This window comes from Ochotona princeps, chromosome 9 (genome assembly GCF_030435755.1).
Source record: "Ochotona princeps isolate mOchPri1 chromosome 9, mOchPri1.hap1, whole genome shotgun sequence".
Lineage (NCBI taxonomy): Eukaryota > Metazoa > Chordata > Mammalia > Lagomorpha > Ochotonidae > Ochotona > Ochotona princeps.
This window is the reverse complement of record NC_080840.1, coordinates 10911919-10931850: the sequence shown is the minus strand read 5'-3', so window position 1 is coordinate 10931850 and position 19932 is coordinate 10911919. Positions and strand designations below refer to the sequence as shown.

Below are 19932 nucleotides of genomic sequence, written 5' to 3'. Positions count from 1 at the left end.
GGAGAGGGAGCTGCCGAAAGAGGACAGCTGAGGCTTCAGAGGGACATTGTAGGGGACAAGCTTAAGGAACAGTTAAGCCATGGTGACCGTGGGCAGACAGAGCCTGCTAAGAGGCTGTCGGTGGAGGCAGGGACCAGCTCGGTGCTTGCAGAGTCCTGGAGGAAGAAGGGATGGAAGGCTGAATGAATGCCTCTGCAGGTGGTGGGTCCTGTCAGGACCACCCGTAAGGCCAGTCAGAAAGCAGAGGGCAAGGCTGTGGTATAGCAGGGAAAGCCACTGCCTGTCATGAAGGCATCCCATACTAGTGCTGCTTCTTGCCCAGCCTGCTGCACTTCGAATCCAGCTTGCTGCTCATGTCCTGGAAAAGACAGCGGAAATGGGTCGAGTGCTTGGGCCTCTTTCATTCATGTGGAAGATCCTGATGGAGTTTCTGGCTCCTGCTTTCAGCACAGCCCAGCACTGCAATCACAGCCATGTGGGGAATGAGGCAGCAGCATGTGTATGCGTGTGTTGTGTTTCTCTGCTTGTAACTGACTTTCATCTTTAAAAAGGAAGGAAACAATGAAAGAAAGCCAGCAGAGGAGGAAATGGCAAAGCAGATTTACAGAGTACATTCTGCACACAGGCAACCTCTGCCTGACTCTACCCAGCCACGCTGACTCCTCCGAGCGATCTGATTTATTTATTTATTTATTTATTTATTTATTTATTTAATATTTGTTTATTTTTATTGGAAAGTCAGATATACAGAAAGGAGGAGAGACAGAGAGGAAGATCTTCCATGCACTGATTTACTCCCCAGTGGCCACAATGGCCAGAGCTGAGCCAATCCAAAGCCAGGAGCCAAGAGCTTCTTTCAGGACTCCCATGCGGTTGCAGGGTCCCAAGGCTTTGGGCTGTCCTCAACTATTTTCCTAGGCCACAAGCAGGGAGCTTGGATAGGAAACTGGGCTAACGGGATTAGAACCAGCGCCCATATGGGATATCGGCGCGTGCAAGGCGCTAGGCTACTGCGCCAGGCTCGGGCTGTCTGGAGTAAAGCAGGCTCCCCATCTCCTGCATCTGTTCCTGTCCAGTAGGCCAGAGGTTGATGACATCACGATTTGCATGTCTTCCCACAAACCAGCAACATTTGTTAACTGTTTGCCTGCTGGGTTCTTAAGGTCAACAATCCTTAATCAAGGGCACCCTGTACCCCACCCATGTCTGCAACCTCTCCCTTTCTCACCTAAATGAACCCTCAAAACCAGAGACCATGCACCTAGACGGCAGGGGTGCTCCCTCCCTCCTTGCAGATGTCTATCTGGCAGATTTGTTCTCGGGAGCCTTGCTGGCATCCACCCCTTCCTCTGCTTTCTCTAGCTGACCACTGCCATTGTTTCCCACAGAGGTGTTGGCTGCCACCTCCCAACTGGTCCCCTGGCTTCCTTTTAGGCCCTCCTGACACGCATTCTCCATGACTGCTGTGGGACCTTTCTAAAGAACAAGACAACCCGAGTCCCTGCCCTGCCTGTTGTCTTCAGGGGCTTCTTCCCTTATCGAGGCTAAGGCTAAATCACTCGGCATGGAATTCGAGACATCAGGATCTGGTCTCTGCTCTGTACGCTCGTGACTTTTCCAACAGTGATTCATACTCTGGCCATATTGAAGTGCACGCGTGGACTCCAACACCCCCTCTCTCTCTGCCAGACTGACCCGCTCTGCTCCGGGTTTCAGCCCAGGCCTCACTTCCCCCGGGGTTCTCTGCCCAGCAGACGCTTCTCTTTGCATTTGCATCACACCTGGCACCTGTCCCTTCTGCTCTCACAGTACCTGGGACACCCACTCATTCACTCACTCACAGGTTCTACATACAATTACTGAGCAGTTGACGGGGATAAAATGAGAAGCTCCAGAAGGATGGCTGTGGTTCCTGATCATTAAACAATGGGGCACAACTGCTGGCCTGTCTGGCTCAGGAAGCCTTTGCTGCTGACGGATGGTCTGTCCTCAGTGTCTGCAGACCCTTAACCTTGTTATGCTCTCTTCGGGGACTTGTTCGCCACCTGTCAGCTTCCTCTTGTGGGTCAGATCAACTCCCTGCTTGCTCCACCCCTCTCTGGTCTCAATAGCACTGGCTGCTCCTACTTGCCTGTCCCTCCTTGTATGTTGAAGAACGTGAGCCTTCTCAGAGTGGGGACCTTCCTTCTCTCCTAACAGTCCAGGTAGCTTTCATGGTGCCTGATGTAACAGGAGCTTGATACTGTGTGATAAAGGAAAGATGGATTTTCCAGATAAGGAAGCAGACATAACAGAGGGAAAGACTAGTTCTGAGTGCAAAAGCGCTTAACGATAGACCCTATCCTAAAAATAAAAATCGTGGGAATTACAGTGAAAGAATGGACAGTGATAATTCAAAGGCAATAACACAAGCGACTCAGAAGGCGAAATCCTGAGAATTAGGAGAAGATGGTTCCCAGGCGAGCGAGGATGGTCTGTTCTCCGATACGGAGAATCCTACCGAGAAAGCCCGCTGCTTCAGGCTGCTCAGCAGCTCTGCTCTAGTTTCTGCAGGACAACTTAGGAAGTGGCATCTCCGGTCTGGAAGGCATACTTACAATTCAGCACGTCACATCTGCATGAACTCCCTTGTCTGCTCTGTAGGGAAAATCAAATACTTCATCTTTTAAAATAGAAACTATATAATATTAACATTAATCTTTTACTAATATGTAGAGAACAGATATCTTGTATTTCATAGGTACAACTAAGATAATCATATATAACTCTGCTTCGAATTCTCCTCCTTCCTTTCTCGTTTAATTTAGAAGGTACTAATATTATAAGTCACATACATCTTTCATCTATGTTAAATCTATATCCATTCATATGGCTACATCTGTATTCACTTGGATGTTCCTATGCCTTTAAAATTGGCTTGATTTAGGTAATATTCATAAAAGTTATATCAGGCTGATAAAATCTGTTTTTGTTTTCTGTGTTTTTCTGCATAACTTAAACTTTAACCATGCACACACATTGTATCATTTTAACAAGGATAAGTGATTTAAAAATTTGGAAACTGACACAGCAAAATCTTCATGATAGAGATATGGAAATATTTACATTTTTTTCTCATCTGCTTGAAAGGCAAAGAGAGAAAGAAAAAGATCTTCCACACACTGCTTCCCTCTTCAAATGCCAGCACCAGCAGGGCTGAGCCAGAACTCTGAGTGTCCCGTGGATGTGTGCAGCAGAGGCCTAGGGACTCGGGCCGTCACCTGCCGCTTCCCAGGACACGTTGACAGGAAGCTGGGTGGGAAGCAGAGCAGCCGGGACCACAGCTGGCACTATGACAGAGGGTGTGGGCGTTCCATGCAGCAGCTTAATCTGCACAGCAGCTATGGCCAAAATATACTTTTTTATTGAAAAAAAATTCTAAAGAAAGAATTTTTGAAAATGAAAAAAGTGAATCTGAGATTATTGTAGCAGTGTTAGAAACCCAGAGAGAGCAAGTCCTACCACCCTCAGAGTGCAGGGAACCCTGGGTGAAGGTGGCTGAAGCCAGCAAGGCTTTTCGGTGCAGACAGCCAACAGGCTGCTTGGGGTCCCAGCAGAAAGGCCCCAGGAAGGGGGATGCAGATCACATTTAGAAGCAGGGTCTTCCATGAGCTCCAGCAGGAGGCCCACTTCCCCAGTGTCATAGCCCTGGCTTCTGGGCTTTCTGCTAAGGTGCACCCTGGGAGGCAGCAGGTGTTGGCTCAAATGCTTGCGCCCCTGCCAACCTCAAAGGAGACTCAGGCTGCGTTCTGGACTGTGGGCTGATGCTGGCCCGGCCTTGGCATTTGGGGAGCAAACAGGCAGGGACTTCTCTACCCTCATCTCCTATCTTTCTGTTTTCAAATAAATAAACTTTCAAATCATGTTTCATTTAAACAGTGTGCATACCAAGATCTCAGGGCTCCTAGAGTATGTGCGGTACACAGTCACTCGCGCCTGCTGGGAAAACGCAGACAACAGCTGCAGCCCTGGGGCTGTGTGTCCTCTCACAAGCAGCCAAGCACAGGTACCCAGAGCTGGTAAATGAATGGGAAAGCAGGTGGTAGAGGAGCACGGCCTAAAAGCTCTCAATTTTTCAAGAGAGAATTACGAGGAGGAGGAGGGACTGAAATGACAAAAGCCCCGCCCCCCATGGGGGAGAGTGATGAAGGAGGCAGTGCATGGGGAGCCCATCACCTTCGCTTCTGAGATCTTGAGATCACTCATCCCATCCGTGCGTCCAAGAGGTTACCAACTGCGACTTGCTCTAGCGTCTTGCATGGGAGTCATCTTTCCCGCGGCCTAGCGGGGTGCCTGGCTCCCAGTTGGGGTCAGTAAACGCCAAGCTCAAAGGAGGTGGCATCTAGCAAGTTGGGACTTATGTAGAGAAAGCAAGATGAACACGCCCCTCGCGGTAGCTCAGTGTCCTCTTGCCCTCTTGGAGGAACCTCTGGACTTTCCAGGGCACTGGCTCAATAAGGTGTGGCTCAGATCCGTCGCGCGGTGGGGTTGCTGGTCGGAGAGGTGATCCCCCTGCGCTCTGCTCTTTTGCAGCCCAACCCCCTGGGACAGCGGGAGAAGGCCAAACCGCAGCTAGATGCGTCTGTCCCTCCCAGGCTTGCGGATGCCGCGTGGTACCCAAGCAGGCGCTTAGATCACTGGAGCTCAACTGGGGGTCTGCTGCGGGAACTGCACCCGTTCCAGAGATTCTGGGTCCTTCCATTCACTGAACTCACCTTCCCCATGTGGCAAGTGGGAAGAGTCCATGCCTCCAAGAGCCTGGCTACTGGAACAGGCACAGAGAACTGAGGAAAGCATGGGGCACGCGGGAATGCCGCTGGCACCGTGCCTCTACCTGACCCAAGCTCCGCGTGGAGCGCGCCCTCCCCCGCACCATCTGGGTCCTCCCCACGTCCCAGAGCTGCCCTCCCCGGCTCTGTGCCCCGCGCTGCCGGGCAAGCTGGCAGAGGGGCGCGCCCAGCGGCCGCAGCCAGGCGGGCGCGCGGGGCCCAAGGACGCACGCGGCGGACCGGGCGGCGCGCGCTCGCCCTCCCCCGCGGCCCGGAGCGCAAGCCGCCGTGACGTCACGGGCCACCCGCCAGCCCCGCGCTCGCCGGGCAGAGCGCGTGCGGCCGCCGAGCACATGGGCCCGCGGGCCAGCCGGGCTCGGGGCGGCCGGGACGAGGAGGAGCAGCGAGGAGCCGCTAGCAGCCGCGGGTCTGGGCTCTCCCGGCACCAGCGAGTGGATTTCCACGCGGAAAGGATGCGGGCGCCTGGGTGACCCGTAAAGACACGGCAGGAGCCACCTTCCAGTAAGTTCCAGTTCTGTCCTCTGCGTTTCTGGAAACTCGAGAGCATCGGCCTTGCGGGCAGAGATGCACCGTGGGTCTTCGGAGCGCGCAGAGGGTCTTTCGGATTCTGTCGTGCGTGTTAACGAGCCCTGCCCATCATCACGCTACAGACTGGCAGCGAATCGAAGCGTCTGGGAGGGCTGGAGGGGGCGCGGGTGGCACCGAACGGCCCGCGCCTGGAGGCAATTTTTGATTTATGTACTTGATCAAAAGCCTTATTACCTAATCTCCAAAACGAGACCACTCTCCAGTCAGTACAGAACAGGGGCCGCAGATACGGCTTGGAGGCCCCTTTTGTGAAGCCAGAGGTCTCTGAAGCCGTCCATCCTTGGCCTTCCTTCTCCCTCTTGCCCTACCCCCTCCACCCATCCCCTCGCCATCACTCCTCTCCGCCTGTTCCCAGGGTTAGGTCAAGGTGATTTTCGAAAACTCAGTAAGTCTGTGTTTGGAAACTTTCTCCCTTTTGTGCATTGCGTTTCTGGCTGTGCTGGGTGCCCTGCAACCTCCTGGTGCTGGTTCCTTTTGGATGACGGGGTGCTCGAATTTGGTTCGGCTTCCCCTCGGTTCTTGTGCTGGGGTTGATGCCAGTGTTTGTGGTCTGGGTATAGACTTTCGGGAAGCGCAGCCGTGAAGCTGTGGCTTCCATCTCAAATTTTCCTGCTAGTCTCTGCAGGCATGGGCTATTCCCTCGTGTTGAGCTCCTGATTTCAAACCGGTCCAGAACGTTAGAGAAGAGAGGGGATGACTCGGCAGGGCATAGACGGGAGATCTGAGGGTTGTGTTTTGCAGGGGGCTAACAACGCCTTCTTGCTAGCTGTCCCCCACCTCGGCCTGTCCCTCTCTCAGTCCTATTTCCTGAGCTGTTTGGTTGCTGGAGAAAAAAATCATGAACAACACGTTGTGTGTGGGGTTCACGAGTGGGTGGAGCTTGTGGCTGGGCTGTTATAGGATGTTGCTGACCCATTTTGCATATAAGCAGTGACAAGTTGAGGCTTGTTCTCTGGACGCAGTCTTGTGGCCTTAGGTCTACTCTGAAGCTGGAACTGGCAGAGAAGGGGGCAGCATGGATCCTTGGTACCCTCTGTGTGGAATTTCCCCACCCTCAAGGATTTAGTAGGAGGAAACCTTCCTGACTGGGGACATGCTAGGCTGCAGTGTTCGAGTTGCATCCTGGAGGTGAGGACCTGCCTTGGGCTCTAAGGCTACACTAGAACCTTGCTTATGGGTTTGGGGATGGAAAGGGGAGTAGGGTGGGAAGGGGTATAGGGTTGCTGTGTCCTGGAACTCCCAGAGGCAACTGTTGATAAGGCTGTGCTCTTCTTGCTGCTGAGGGGTGGCTTTTTTTGTCTTGTTGCTTTACCTAACTAGAGCGCAGAATTTTGCATGAGCCAGCTTACCATGAGAAGTGGAAGTCAGTTTCTTTTTCAGGCTGATTTTCCTTTTCTCCTGCCTTGTACCCCGCCAACCCCATGTTGTCTATTTCCGGCAGCCTGGAGCTTTGCTGAGCTAGGAAAGAATTTTCCTCTAGGTTCTGGAATATCTGGTCCCCACTATGTTTTGTGATTGCTGATCTGCAAGCCTGGTGTTTGCTCCCCATCCATGTCAGATCAATGCCCGAATCTTCTTGAGGGGTTTTTTTTTCTCCCATTTCAGTGGTCAGACAGATTGCCGGACTCTGGAGCCTGTTGCCAGGCTGGAACCTCCTGCTGAAGAGGATCGCTCTTCCCTGACAGCATAGCTAAGGCATCGCCTGGCAAGCAAGGTGCCCTTCCCCTCTTCTCTGTGTCTCAGTGCCCCAGCGTGTGCTCGGCCTCTTTCTATGGAAGCTGAGGCTCTTGGAACTTTGGTGGTCTGTGCTCTGTTTTTGTTTTCTCAATGTTTATTTATTTGAAAAGCAAAGAGAGAGAGAGGCTTCCATTTGCTGATTTACTTCTCAAATGGCCGCAATAGCTGGAACTGGGTCAGGCCAAAGGCAGAGCCAGGACCTCCATCAAGAGCTGCCATGGTAGTGGCCGGGACCCAAGTCCTTGGGCCAGTTGTTTCCCAGGCTGTGCATTAGCCGGAAGCTGAGTGGGAAGTAGAGTGATGAGGACCCAGGTGGCGTTCCAATATGAGATGCAGGCAGCCCAAGCAGTGGCTTAGCACATTGCACTGCTGTGCTCCGCTCCCCTACCCCCCAGATTCATGTTCTTGCAGAGGCAGCTGAAGGCCTGCTAGTTCACGCCTGCATGTCGCTGTGTGTGTTAGACTGCAGATGGGCCCTCTGCACACTGAGGCTTTTTTTTTTTTTCTATTCCTTTTCATGGCTGGTTGTAGTCATGGCACCCTCCCTGCCTCCCCCAGTGCCAGTTAGTGATCTCCATGAGTGCGTCTGCAGTATGAGCCAGGCTTAGAACGATCGTCTGGAATAAAGCTGACTGCTGATGAGCCATGTTAGGTCTTCCCTAGCAGGCCCAGGGGTGCGAGGCCTGACAGCAGCACAACGCCAGAAGGAAGCCTGCAGTGGAAGCCTCCTCTGTCCAAGCCATCTCATACATTAATGACTAATGATAACAATGACTAATAATACCAATATAGCCGTAATATATTGTACTACATCAAAGTTCTAAGAGGCCACTTTAGAAAGCTCTTGGAAAAAGAAATTAAAATGTCAGTAGAGGGCTGGGCATTGTTATCCAGTGGGTTCTGCTGCCGCTTGCAAAGCTGTCGTCACATATCGGAACAGTGGCTTCGAAAGCCAGTTACTCTGTTTCTGATTCAGCTCTTTGCTAGTGAACCTTGGAAGCCAAAAGATGGGGGACCCGGATGGAGTTGTGCTTCTGGCTTCCAGCTTGGCCTTTGCAGCTGTTTGGAGAGTGAATCAACAGATGGAAGGGTTTTCTGTTTGTCTCTCTCTCTCTCTCTGTCACCTTGCCTTTCAAATAAATAAATAATCAGCTAAATAAATCCCAAGGCAAAATAAAATGTAAGTTAATTTTGGTGCCAAAAATTTTGGAATCCATGTATAGCTTTTTCATATGATGCAAATTTTATGTACTTTTGAAGAGCCTTCCAATGTGTGGATTTGAATTTTTTCTTTTTTTTTTTTAAGATTTATTTTTTCTTTCTTTTTTTTTTTAAGATTTATTTGTTTTATTACAAAGTCAGATATACAGAGGAGGAGAGACAGGGAGGAAGATCTTCCGTCCGATGATTCACTCCCCAAGTGAGCCGCAATGGCCGGTGCGCGCCGATCCAAAGCCAGGAACCAGGAACCTCTTCCGGGTTTCCCACGCGGGTGCAGGGTCCCAAAGCATTGGGCCGTCCTCGACTGCTTTCCCAGGCCACAAGTAGGGAGCTGGATGGGAAGTGGAGCTGCCGGGATTAGAACCGGCGCCTATATAGGATCCCGGGGCGTTCAAGGTGAGGACTTTAGCCGCTAGGCCACACCGCCGGGCCCTGAATTTTTTTCTTAAAGATTGATTTCTTTATTTTAATGTTAGAGAGAGATGGGGGAGAGACAAAGAGCAACAGAGAGATCCTGCACCTGCCAGTTTACTTCCATGATAGCTGCAACAGCTGAGACTGGGCCAGGCCAAGCCAGGAGCTTCCTCCCAGTCTCCTGCATGGGTGCAGGGACCCAAACGCTTGGGGCATCTTCTGCTGCTTGCCCCAGGCCATTAGCAGGGAGCTGGATCCGAAGTGGAGCAGCTGGGACCTGAACCAGAGCCCATATGGAATGCCAGAGATCCGCATGGCAATTCTTCCTGCTATACTACAACACCAGTTTCTGAGTTTGCATTTTTGTACCAAAAAAAATTTTTTAAAGCGGTGTTTCCAGAACTTTTTTGAAATGGCTTCATATATCAAGGCAGAACTTTTCTTCACATTTAAGTTCCCTACAACCCAAGACACTAAGAGTATGATGTGCAGTCTTGGTGGAGTTCTTGGTATACTAGGCTTAGCTCTAAATACTTTCTGTGTATGTCACCTCATTTAATCTCCCAAGAGTCCTGTATGACAGGATTATTATTATCATGATTTGGCACCATCTTGGCGGTTGAAGTTGTTGCCCTGGTAACCGTGGGGTGCTGCAGAGTCTCCGGGCTTTGAGCCAGACCTCCTGCCTCCCGGAGCCCACTGCAGAAGTCAGTGGACAGTGAAAATGATCATGCAGGTGGCACTTGTGGCCCTTGAAGAGGAGGACTGAGTGTATCCAGCCATGTCACCCACCTCGGTGCAAACAGAAAGCTGAATATCTTGCACGTCAGTGCCACTTGTTTGTAGCTGTCAGCATTGTGCACTGTGACGGTGCAGGTACAGGCAGAATGGCTGAGCAGTCATTGGTGGGGCTACAATGCTGGAATGTTCTGGCACAGAGGTCTGGGAAGGGGATCCGTTAGGGCCTCAGATAAGGAGTCAGCAGCCCTGGTGTGTCACAGAATCTGTGACCACTCCCAAAAGGCTATCTCAAGGTGTCCTGCTTGACTTTGTGGCCTGAATCTCTGGGAGGGTCTCCTGGTAGGAGGTAGAACTTGTCCCCTCAGCCTCCCAAAGGGGTCTGCATCGGGTTCCCACCTGACTGTGTTTAGGGCCTGTAGAGAACTTTGAATCAATCTGTGGTGGGTCTTCCTCCAACTGGCATCTGAAAGAAAACCGTTGTCAGTTCATAAAATGCAAGAGCCTCATTTATTCTTAAATGGCCAAATCTTGGATTGTCTCTTTTTCTCTTCTCCCTGTTGATTCAGGGTGCCATTTTTGTCTACCTGCCTCTTTTCCATTATTGACCATGAACCTGCTGAGAACAGGGGACTCTGCTGCTTAAGCCTGGTGTTGGAGGCATCCGGTGGCTGACACGTTGCTGCCTTGTTTGGCTGCAACCAGCAGTCCTGGTTGGTGCAGTTACTGTGTTTTGAGATGTGAAACAGTTTGACAGGTGGGACATGGGGAACTTGCCTGAGGAAACGGGGCAGCAGTTAGAGACACCTGCATATACCCAGGGCGGCTGGGCAGTGCAGACTGCCGATGCTTTTGGACAAACTCCTTTATCTCTCTGATGCTCAGCTTTTTCGTTTATGAAATGGGTTTGATAAAGATGCAGCCTCCTAGGTTCCTGTGAGGAGGAAACAGGTGGTGAATAGAGGTACATGCAGAGAGCCTGCACTCAGAGTGAGCCCGCAGGACAAGGTCACGGGTGATGCTGTTTCAATGACTATTTTTTTTAACATTTATTTATTTTTCTTGGTAAGGCAGATTCTTAGGAAGAAAGGAAGGAAGGAAGAAAGAGAGAGAAAGAAAGAAAGATCTATTTGTTGGTTCACTCTCTAAATGGCCATATTGGCTAGAGTTGAGCTAATCTGAAGCCAAGAGCCAGGAGCCTCTTCTGGATCTCCCACACAAGTGCTGGGTCCGAAAGGTTTGGACTGTTCTTGACTGCTTTTCCAGGCCACAAGCAGGAAGTTGGATGGGAAGTGGAGCAGCTGGGACAAAAACTGGTGCCTATATAGGATGCCAGCACATGCACTGGAGGATTTAGCCAACTGAGTCAATGCACCAGGCTCAATGACTGGAGTTTGTCACTTGTCACTGCATGAACTAGTGGTTTTTGAATGCATTTTAATGTGCAACGTTAGCATGCTGATTACACAGATTGTCAGATGCCCGCAACTTCACTGCAGTTCTTTGCTAACACTGAAGAGAAGTCCTGGCTGACAGGAAGGCATGCACGGGCAGGTCAGCTGTGAGGTCCTGTCAGGGCTTCAGGGAGAGTCCTGCTGGGTGGGTGAGTGTCTCCCTGGCAGACATGGTGCATGGTGCAGACACCGGAAGGCATGCTTCCGCTTTGTGTCTTCAGGACTTTCCTTGTCTATGTGACTGGCTCTTACCTGGGCTACTCTGAGACTGGTTGAATCATGTATTCATTCAGTGAGCAGTTTTGCTTCGCCAGGCAGTATTCCAACCTCTGGAGATCAAGTTGGGAGCAGAGAGACAAAACTCCCTGGCTTCCGGTGTCTCTTGCATTCCAGTGGCCTCTCTCCTGATCGGGTCACCCAGTGTCGACACGATGGTCCCCAGTGAGAAGGGGTTCCGGCAGAGGCAGTGCAGGCAAGAAGTGACAGCAGCTCCAACATTGTGTAGGCCTGGTGCTGCTGAGTGAGTGGTGACGGATGCTGAGCACTGAGCCTTGCAAGTGGCAGCTACCATGTGATTGGCTGGTGCTAGGTTTAGCATTGTTGTTACTTTCCTTTGGTGGCTCCCTCATGACGGGCAGCCTGCCTTTCTCCTGTTCTCCCTCCTGAGTTTAATGTTTCTGCATAGGATTTGATCTTCTCCCACAAAATCACAGGGTCTGTAAGGCCCAGGGCTACCAGACCCTCACCAAGCAGTGTTCATTGTGCCCAGCACTGCTCTGGCCTGGGGACCCAGATGTGTATCCAAGTGGAGCTTATGGCATCACAGAATCGACACAGAAGGAGCAGTGCACATAGGACAGGAGACCGCAGGGATGTGCTTGAGGGTCAAGGGTTCCAGGGAGCCAGGAAAGCAGTGTGTGTAGTGTCTGAATGCACGTAGAGGGCATGTTGGAGCTGTCCTGAAGCAGGGAAGTGGGCTGGACTGGAGGCCAGAGTTTCAGGCCCAGGAAGAGCCTGCACGTAGGCCTAGAATAGATGCGGGCCTGTGAGATGGAGCAGCAGCAAGAGAAAGCGAGGAGAGCAGCCTCGGGCAGAAGGCAGAGAGGTGATTCTGTCTTATGGACCTTCTGAAATGGCCACTCCGCATGCTCCATCAGCTTCCAAAGCCAGAGTGCTGAACCAACATGCAAGCAGGCAATGCAGGTGTCTGGGCTAGGCTGGGAGGGATGGACATGGTCACTCTAATAGACTTGTTGGATGTCCATTGCTGCATTTTCAGCATCTAAAACTGTAGTATACGAAGATGCATGCTGTGTCTAGCAGTTAGGATGCCAGCGTCACACAGCAGAGGACCTTGGTTTGAGTACTAGCTTTGTTTTTGGAATCCAGCTTCCTGCCAGTGCTGACTATGGGAGGCAATAGTGAAGGCCCAAGTAGCTGGATCCTGTCCTCTGTGTGGCTACCGGTCTGGGTGGAGTTCTGTTGGAATGAACTACCAGAAGGGAGCTCTTTTTTCTGTTTCTAATCTATCTGCCTCTGAAAACAAACAAACAACAACAACAAAAACAAAGTAAAACTATGGTGTCCAGTATAGTAGCTAACTTTATGTGGCTGTTGAGCGCTTGAAATGACAGTGAGCTATGCTGTGTGTGTTAAATGGATCCTGTATTTCAAAGGCTTAGCCTGAAAAAAAGCAATGTACGCTATCTCACTGATCATTTCTTCAATATTGGCTCTAAATTGAAACGAAAGTAGTTTGGAAACAGTGGCTTTCTCTTTTGTGTGCAGAGTATTTTATCTATTAAGAGAAATTTTCTCGTATTTTGTAGTTCAGTAACATGGGTTGATGACAAACTCCTATGAAAAAAAACTTGTTGCACCCTCAAATCACTTCACACTCTGAAAAACACCAGCCTTCTTCATCTCCTAAAAATCTATCATGGGGGCCCGGCGGCGTGGCCTAGTGGCTAACGTCCTCACCTTGAATGCGCCGGGATCCTATATGGGCGCCGGTTCTGATCCTGGCAGCTTCACTTCCCATCCAGCTCCCTGCTTGTGGCCTGGGAAAGCAGTTTAGGATGGCCCAAAGCCTTGAGATCCTGCACCCACCTGGAAGACCCGGAAGAGACCCCTGTCTCCTGGCTTCAGATCAGCGCAGCTCTGACTGTTGCAGTCACTTGGGAGTGAATCATCAGATGGAAGATCTTCCCCTCTGTCTCTCTTCTTCTCTGTGTATCTGACTTTGCAATAAAAATAAATAAATCTTTAAAAAATCCATCATAGGATCAATTTCTATACACATTTGCTTATGCCTTCTTTCTTGATTCAGCCACCACAAATTTACATAGATGCAACCTTCAAAGAGATGAAGCTCCCACAAAGTGAAATCACAGCCATTTCCCTAGCAGGCCCAGCCTCTGAGCTTTCACCAAGCCTTGGTCTTCTTGGTTGTTACCGTCTCCGCACTGGAATCCTTTCCAGTTGGTAGAGAATGGACCAGTATGCTGGGTTTAATGCAATACACTATTAAAATTAGTCTTACCTATTTCTGTTCTCTTTATTATAGCTATTTTTTAAACATCTAAAATGAGGTCTCCAGATCTGTCTCCATTGGACAGCACTGCTCTGGAGCAGTGGGGGCCTTCTGTGGATTGAAAAAGTGAATTTCAGGTACAGGGAATTCTACAGTGAGTGAGAAACTGTCCTTGTTTTCAAGATGCTTCCGGGGTGGAGATGCACATTGCTATTGATAGGAGAGAGGGAAGGCAAGTGTGGTGTGTCTGGAAAATGTGAAAATCTCACCCAGGTAGGGAGAAGGATACAGGAGTCCCCAGTCTCTGCATGCACCTGACTGATGAGCCTCCAGGGCACAGTGGGTTGGTCATGTAAGTATGAAATCCTTGGGACCATTGAGGTGGCTTCTGATGTGGGAGTGGTAGGTCAGGCAGCTATGATTAACATACTGACATCTTCATGACCAAGCAGAAGCAATTCCAGGTGGATCCTGCAAGCTGGACCCTTTCCAAGGAACCACTCTCCATGTTTACATTTAGAAAGATAGCAGAGGCACATGGAGTATGAAATTCAGGACAAGTAAGATCCCTGACTTGGACAAGCCAGATCTGTTCTGGTGGAACTAAGGCTGGGGAGATTAAAATGATCCTTTTTGCAAATGAAAGGAAAATATTAAATTAGCTTAAAAATATATAATCATCATTTCTTGACATGAAAGCAGTCAATACAGATCACTGTTTTTTGTTTCTATTGATGCTTTGTCTTCTAAATGGTTGCTTTTATTTTATTTATTTTTATATTCTTGAAAGGTAGAGTGCTAGAGAGAAAGGGAGAGCAAGCCAGGAACCAGGAGCTCTGTCTGGGTCTCCCACATAGGTGGCAGGGACTCAAGCATTTGGGTCATTCTCAGACATACCAGAAGGAAACTGGATGGGAAGTGGAACAGTCAGAACTCAAATCCACACTTCGATATGAGATGCCAGCTTCATAAGCAGGTGTTTATGCATGCCACAATGTTGGCTCCTAAAACTAACCTTTGTAAGGTACAATATTAGGTGTTTTGGCAAATGCATACAGTTGTGTAACATAGTTGCATAAATATCATACGTAGTGTGGAAAATATTTCCATCATATCCTAAAATTCCCACCTCTCTTTTTGTGGTCACTCTCTTCCCTCACCCCCAGTTTCTGACAACCACAAATATGTTTGCTAACCTTAAGTTTTGCCCTTTGCAGCGTGCCACATGCATAGATTCAAAGTCTACAGTTTTTCCTTTTCGGCTTCTTTTACTTGCTGTGTGCGTTTAAGAGTCTTCCATGTTGCCATCTGGGTCTGTGATTCTCTACCTTTTATTGGAAGGTATTGAATCCAGGGGCATGGATACTTCACTATTCTGTCTCTTCAAGTTGAAGGGTATTCAGGTTGTTTCCATGAAATGTGAGTTTGGTGTTTTAGAACATAACAGAAATAGGGTGTCTGACTCAAGTGTTGGCATGGCTGGTGGTACAGGGTCTGCTGCAGGTGAGCATGTGTGTCAGGGACTAATTTGGGAGCATGTGGTAAAATTGCAAACACATGTGCCTCCCTGCTGGGGGTCAATTTGAGACTTGCCAACCTGTGCTCTATATTTCTTACAGGTCTTTGGAGACAGACGTGAACGTCTGATCCCAGGGCTAGCAGCATCTGTATCAGGCTCACTCTCTGAGACTCGGGGAGAACTGGTGCTAGTGGTGAGAGTCCAAGTCCATTTTGACTTAAATTGATGTTGTTGTTATTTACTTTTTTGTCTGTTTGTTTAAGGCAGAAACAGGGAGACCTGGCTTACTCTCCAAATGCCTCTACTGTTCGGACTGGACCAGGCTGAAACCAGAAACCTGGAGCTCAGTCTGGGTCTCGCACGTGGGCGGGAGGCACTGCAATCCTAGGGCAGCCATCGGCTGCCTCCCAGGATGTGTAGCATCCTTGGCCTGTGGCATCAGAAGCAGAGCCAGGACGAGAACACAGATTCCCCCAGGCCGGGGAGCACGCTTCCCAAGCAGTGCCTTCACCCCTGTGCCAAACATTTGCTCCTAATGCTTAAAAACACTAAAAATACTTTTGACACAAAACGTAAAAAAACTTTTGACACATAACCTCACTATGATTATGTCGTGTTTTGTGATGTTTTGATACACTGTACCTTATGTAATGTTCAAGTCAGGGTGAGCCTATCTTTCCTCAGACACTTGTCATGTTTTTGCGGCAAAAGCATTCAAAGTGTTTTCTTCCAGCTATTTTGAAATGCTATCTGTAGTCCCTTTGCTGGGCAGAGTGAACTTTGGTAGGAGACTCGTGTTGGAAGCAGAGCCAAAACTTGAACCCCGGGTACTTCCCCATGGAACACTGGTATCCCAAGTGGTGTCTCCACTGCTGGGCCAAACACCTGCCCTTCCTTTCGTAGCCTTTAAAAGATGAACATAGACACCTACACAGTAAATCACTTACACATTTCAGAAATACATACAAGGGCCTGGCGGCGTGGCCTAGTGGCTAAGGTCCTCGCCTTGAACATGCCGGGACACCATGTGGGTGCCAGTTCTGATCCCAGCAGCTCCACTTCCCATCCAGCTCCCTGTTTGTGGCCTGGGAAAGCAGTGGAGGACGGCCCAAGGCCTTGGGACCCTGCACCCATGTGGGAGACCTGGAGGAAGTTCCTGGTTCCCGGCATCAGATCAGCGTGCACCGCCTCATTGCGGCTCACTTGGGGAGTGAAACATTGGACAGAAGATCTTCCTCTCTGTCTCTCCTCCTCTCTGTATATCTGACTTTGTAATAAAAATAAATCAATCTTAAAAAAAAAAAACCCAAAAATACACACAAAGAAAGTGAACAATTGGGAGCACATACAACAAGTGCTTGTAGTTGTGAATTCTAGCTTCTTGATTTTCTCTAAGGAAATTTTGCCTGAGATAGGGCAGAAGCAGGCTGTTCTGAGTGTCAAGGCACAGAGAGGGAATGAAACAGAAAGGGTATCTTGGGTTGCAGGTGGGCAAGGGCCCAGTCGTAGAAGTTCTTAATATGGAAGGCTGGTGGTATTAGGGCTGTGAGGGATTTTTCTGCTGGGTGGGTCGTGAGCTGGACTGTCTGTGCAGAAGTTGGAGGCTCAGCTGCAACAGTCAAGGGGAGGTGTCAGCCCTGGATGGAACAGTGAGGAGAGGGAGAGGATGAGTTCTTGGCGGACAGCACTGGAGGGATTCCTACAAACCCTCAGAAGGGCATGGGGCACTATGGAAGGGTTCTAGCTGGAGGTGGATCCAGGCTAGAGTGGGTTGACCGAAGTGCTTCTGAGATGTGTTCTAGTGAGTGTAGCTGAGGATGAAGGCACCAGTGACCCTCTGATTGGATGCTTGGCTTTTTCCATTGTGTAAAGGGAAATAGAACAAGGAGGAGTCCCTGTGTGGAAAGTCCCGCTGGAAACCCTGGGAGAGAGGCTGTGAAAGAGAGGTCCCTTCTGGCATTCATCGTGGCCAGGTTTGTTTCATAATCCCAGTCCCACTTGAATAATGATTTACTAAACCAGAGCTGGCGGCAGCCTGGGCACTGTGTCCTTCAGTCTTCCCTCTCTGGGATGCTAACTGGTCCTTGCTTTTGATCAGACACGCGCCTGTCTTGATGTCCAAGCATCTGGCTGCCGTAACCACCCCCCATAGTTGATCTCAGCCAGTGGGGGTGCTAGGGGCTTCCCACCTCCAGCTGTATGGTCATAGCCCTTCCCCACCCCTTTGCAGGGTGGCCTTTGGCTCAGTAACCCGCTAGGTGACCAGGGTAGCTGTGCTGGGGCGTGGGACTGTCCTCTGACCTTTGCTGTGTGCGCAGTTCTGCCTGTCTGAGCCTTTTCTGTCCTCTGGCCACGCCTGGGTGGCCAGGGGCTGTATCTTTCCCCATGGTGACTCGACATTCCACACATGCCTTCTCCATTAGAAACACATTCCCTGCATGCTTCCTCAGGGCAGAAGGAAAAGCAAAGGCAGTCTGTAAAACTCCGGAGTGCCACAGGAAAGGCACACCACCCCTCCAGCAATCAACATTGGCAGGGTTCTTGGCAGCCGCTACTTCAGGAAGGCTCTCACGGTCCATACCTTTCACCCTTGACCATGACTGTGTAACTGTCTCACAGCGCCACTGTGAGAGGAGAGGGCCTTGGCTGGAGCAAACCCCTCCTGCACGTTTCCTGCTCAGGCCCTGCTCTGAGTTCAGTGAGCCTTTCAAAAGGCAAACTAGATCCTGACACTCAACCACTTAAAAGCTTTTAGTGGCTTCCCATGATTAGCTGAGAACCTGCTGCATAATAGGCTCCCAGTGAGTATTTATTGAGTTGCCTAACACGTGGTGGAGCAGGGGTAAAGAATGCAGCCCTCTCCAGCCTGGGAGCCTGAGTCTATCACCTTGGCTGCTGCTTGCTTGATGGGTGAGAGGCAGCAGGTGCTTGTGGAGTGGGAGAGATTCTCAAGGTCTGGGATGATGGGATTCTCACAGGATTTGTGGCTGCAGATTATTTTCAGAGACTGTCTTTCACACAGTGAGAGAATTAGCTGGCCAGGGAGCGGGGCAGGTTTCTGCCCTTTTCCCCACTTCCTCTCCTAATGAACTCCTACTTACACTTTATGACTTTGTCTAGGGGTCACCTCCTCCGGGAAGCATTCCTTCTCCCCAGATTGCTTCTGAGTGTGCCACCAGGCCCCCTGCTTGTGAATCATGGCATTTCATACCTCTTTCTAGTGTGCTGTAGCAGTGGGCTGCTGTCCCTGGTTGCAGACCCAGCAAGTTTTGTTAAAGTTTGTTAAGTTTTCCCTGTCCCTCTCGCCCCACACCATCCAAATAGATCTAGTGTTACCAGAGCTTCTGCTTTAAGAAGCGAAGCCTTTATTTTTTTCTTTACTTGACACACACACACACACACACACACACACACACACACAGAGCTCTCATCCATTGGTTCACTCCACCAAATGCCTGAAATGTCTGGGGCCAGAGCTGGAGACTGAGTCAGATGCCACATGCTCGACCCATGTGCCCTACGTGGGTGGCAGGGCCTCGATGACTTGAGTCGTCTCTGCGTCTCTGCGGTCTACCAGGCTCTGCAGGAGCTGGAATTGAAAGCTGGAATTCAAAGCAGAGTCAGAAAGCTAGCCCAGACTCCCTGCTGTATGAGTGTGGTGGGCATTTTCAGTATGAGGCAAAATGCTGACACTTTTTTTAAAACTTTTTTTGTTATTGTTATTACCATTTTATGATACATTTCCACAGGCCCTGGGATTTCCCTTACCTCCTCCCCAAGCTCCATCCCCCTCACTAGGTTCTCCTATATTATTACAGTAACATAGTTCTTCATAAATAGTGATATGTCCATCTTTGTGGGCATGGACAATGGCAGAGAGTCCAGCATCCTATTGTCAAAGTATAGTAAACAGTTTCATTGGGAGTCCATCTTTGATCTGAAAGTAGAGATGCATACTGTCTTTTATCCTCGCATCTGGATATGATAGTCTCCATTGCATAGTTATTATATATACCCTTAAGTGAAAAGCCACAGCACAAAATCAGCAACAGGAAGAAGAATAGAAATTTACAATGCCGTGAAGTTAAATAACATGCTACTGGATATGATAGTCTCATTACACAGTTACTGTATGTCATCTTAAATGAAAAGCCACAAAACAACCAACAGCAGGAATAAAAGAAGAAATTAACAACACCATGAAGTTAAATAACATGCTACTGAATGACTAATGTGTCACTGAAGAAATGAAAAAGAAAATCAAGAACCTTCTTGAAGAAAATGATGCTACTGTATAATCTATGAGTCAGTGAAGAATTTAATGAGAAAGTGTTTTGAAGAGATTAAACGAAATTAAAAAAAAATCAAAACCCATGAGATATAATTTCCACTGGTTATTGGTGAGCCATGGCTCCTATAGGCAACAAATAGATGGGATATTTTTATTTTATTTTTTATTTTTTAATTTTTTTTTTTAGGGTAGGCAAGTTTATTGAGCCTTTTAGTTTACACATGAAGTAAATGGAGAAAACAGTTCTCCCAACATTTTACAGTTGTAGTAAAATACTTTAGACTTCATGTATTTACAAGGAATTACATTTCTCAAAAACTGGGATAAAGTAAACAAGCTTGAACTCCTAATTTTCCAGTTTCATTTTCCGTTAACAATGGCAAAAAGTTACATAAGTTTCTTCAAGGCCAAGTTTTATCACATTGCTGACATCTTTATATCTAGCACTATTTCAATCGATATCCACTAATTCTGCTTCAAAAATGAGCTTTGCATTTGGTGGAATGTTGGCAGCAGGCTGTCCTTTCTTTGCATAAGCCCATTCAGGTTCAATCTCCAGTCGAGCCTTCTCTCCTTTACTCATAGTCAAGAGTGCCTCGTCCCAGATG

At 49.2% G+C, this 19932-nt stretch overlaps 1 long non-coding RNA gene across 5 annotated transcripts in view; it reads left to right on the top strand.

The window, feature by feature from the left end:
* The first annotated feature begins 5122 nt into the window (after positions 1–5122).
* LOC131481132 (uncharacterized) overlaps positions 5123–19932 on the top strand; it is a 260332-nt gene continuing 245522 nt past the window's right edge. For all 5 annotated transcript variants that reach the window (XR_009246051.1, XR_009246053.1, XR_009246052.1 and 2 more), the window contains exon 1: positions 5123–5330. This is a non-coding gene — a long non-coding RNA (uncharacterized LOC131481132). The remainder of the gene's footprint in view (positions 5331–19932) is intronic.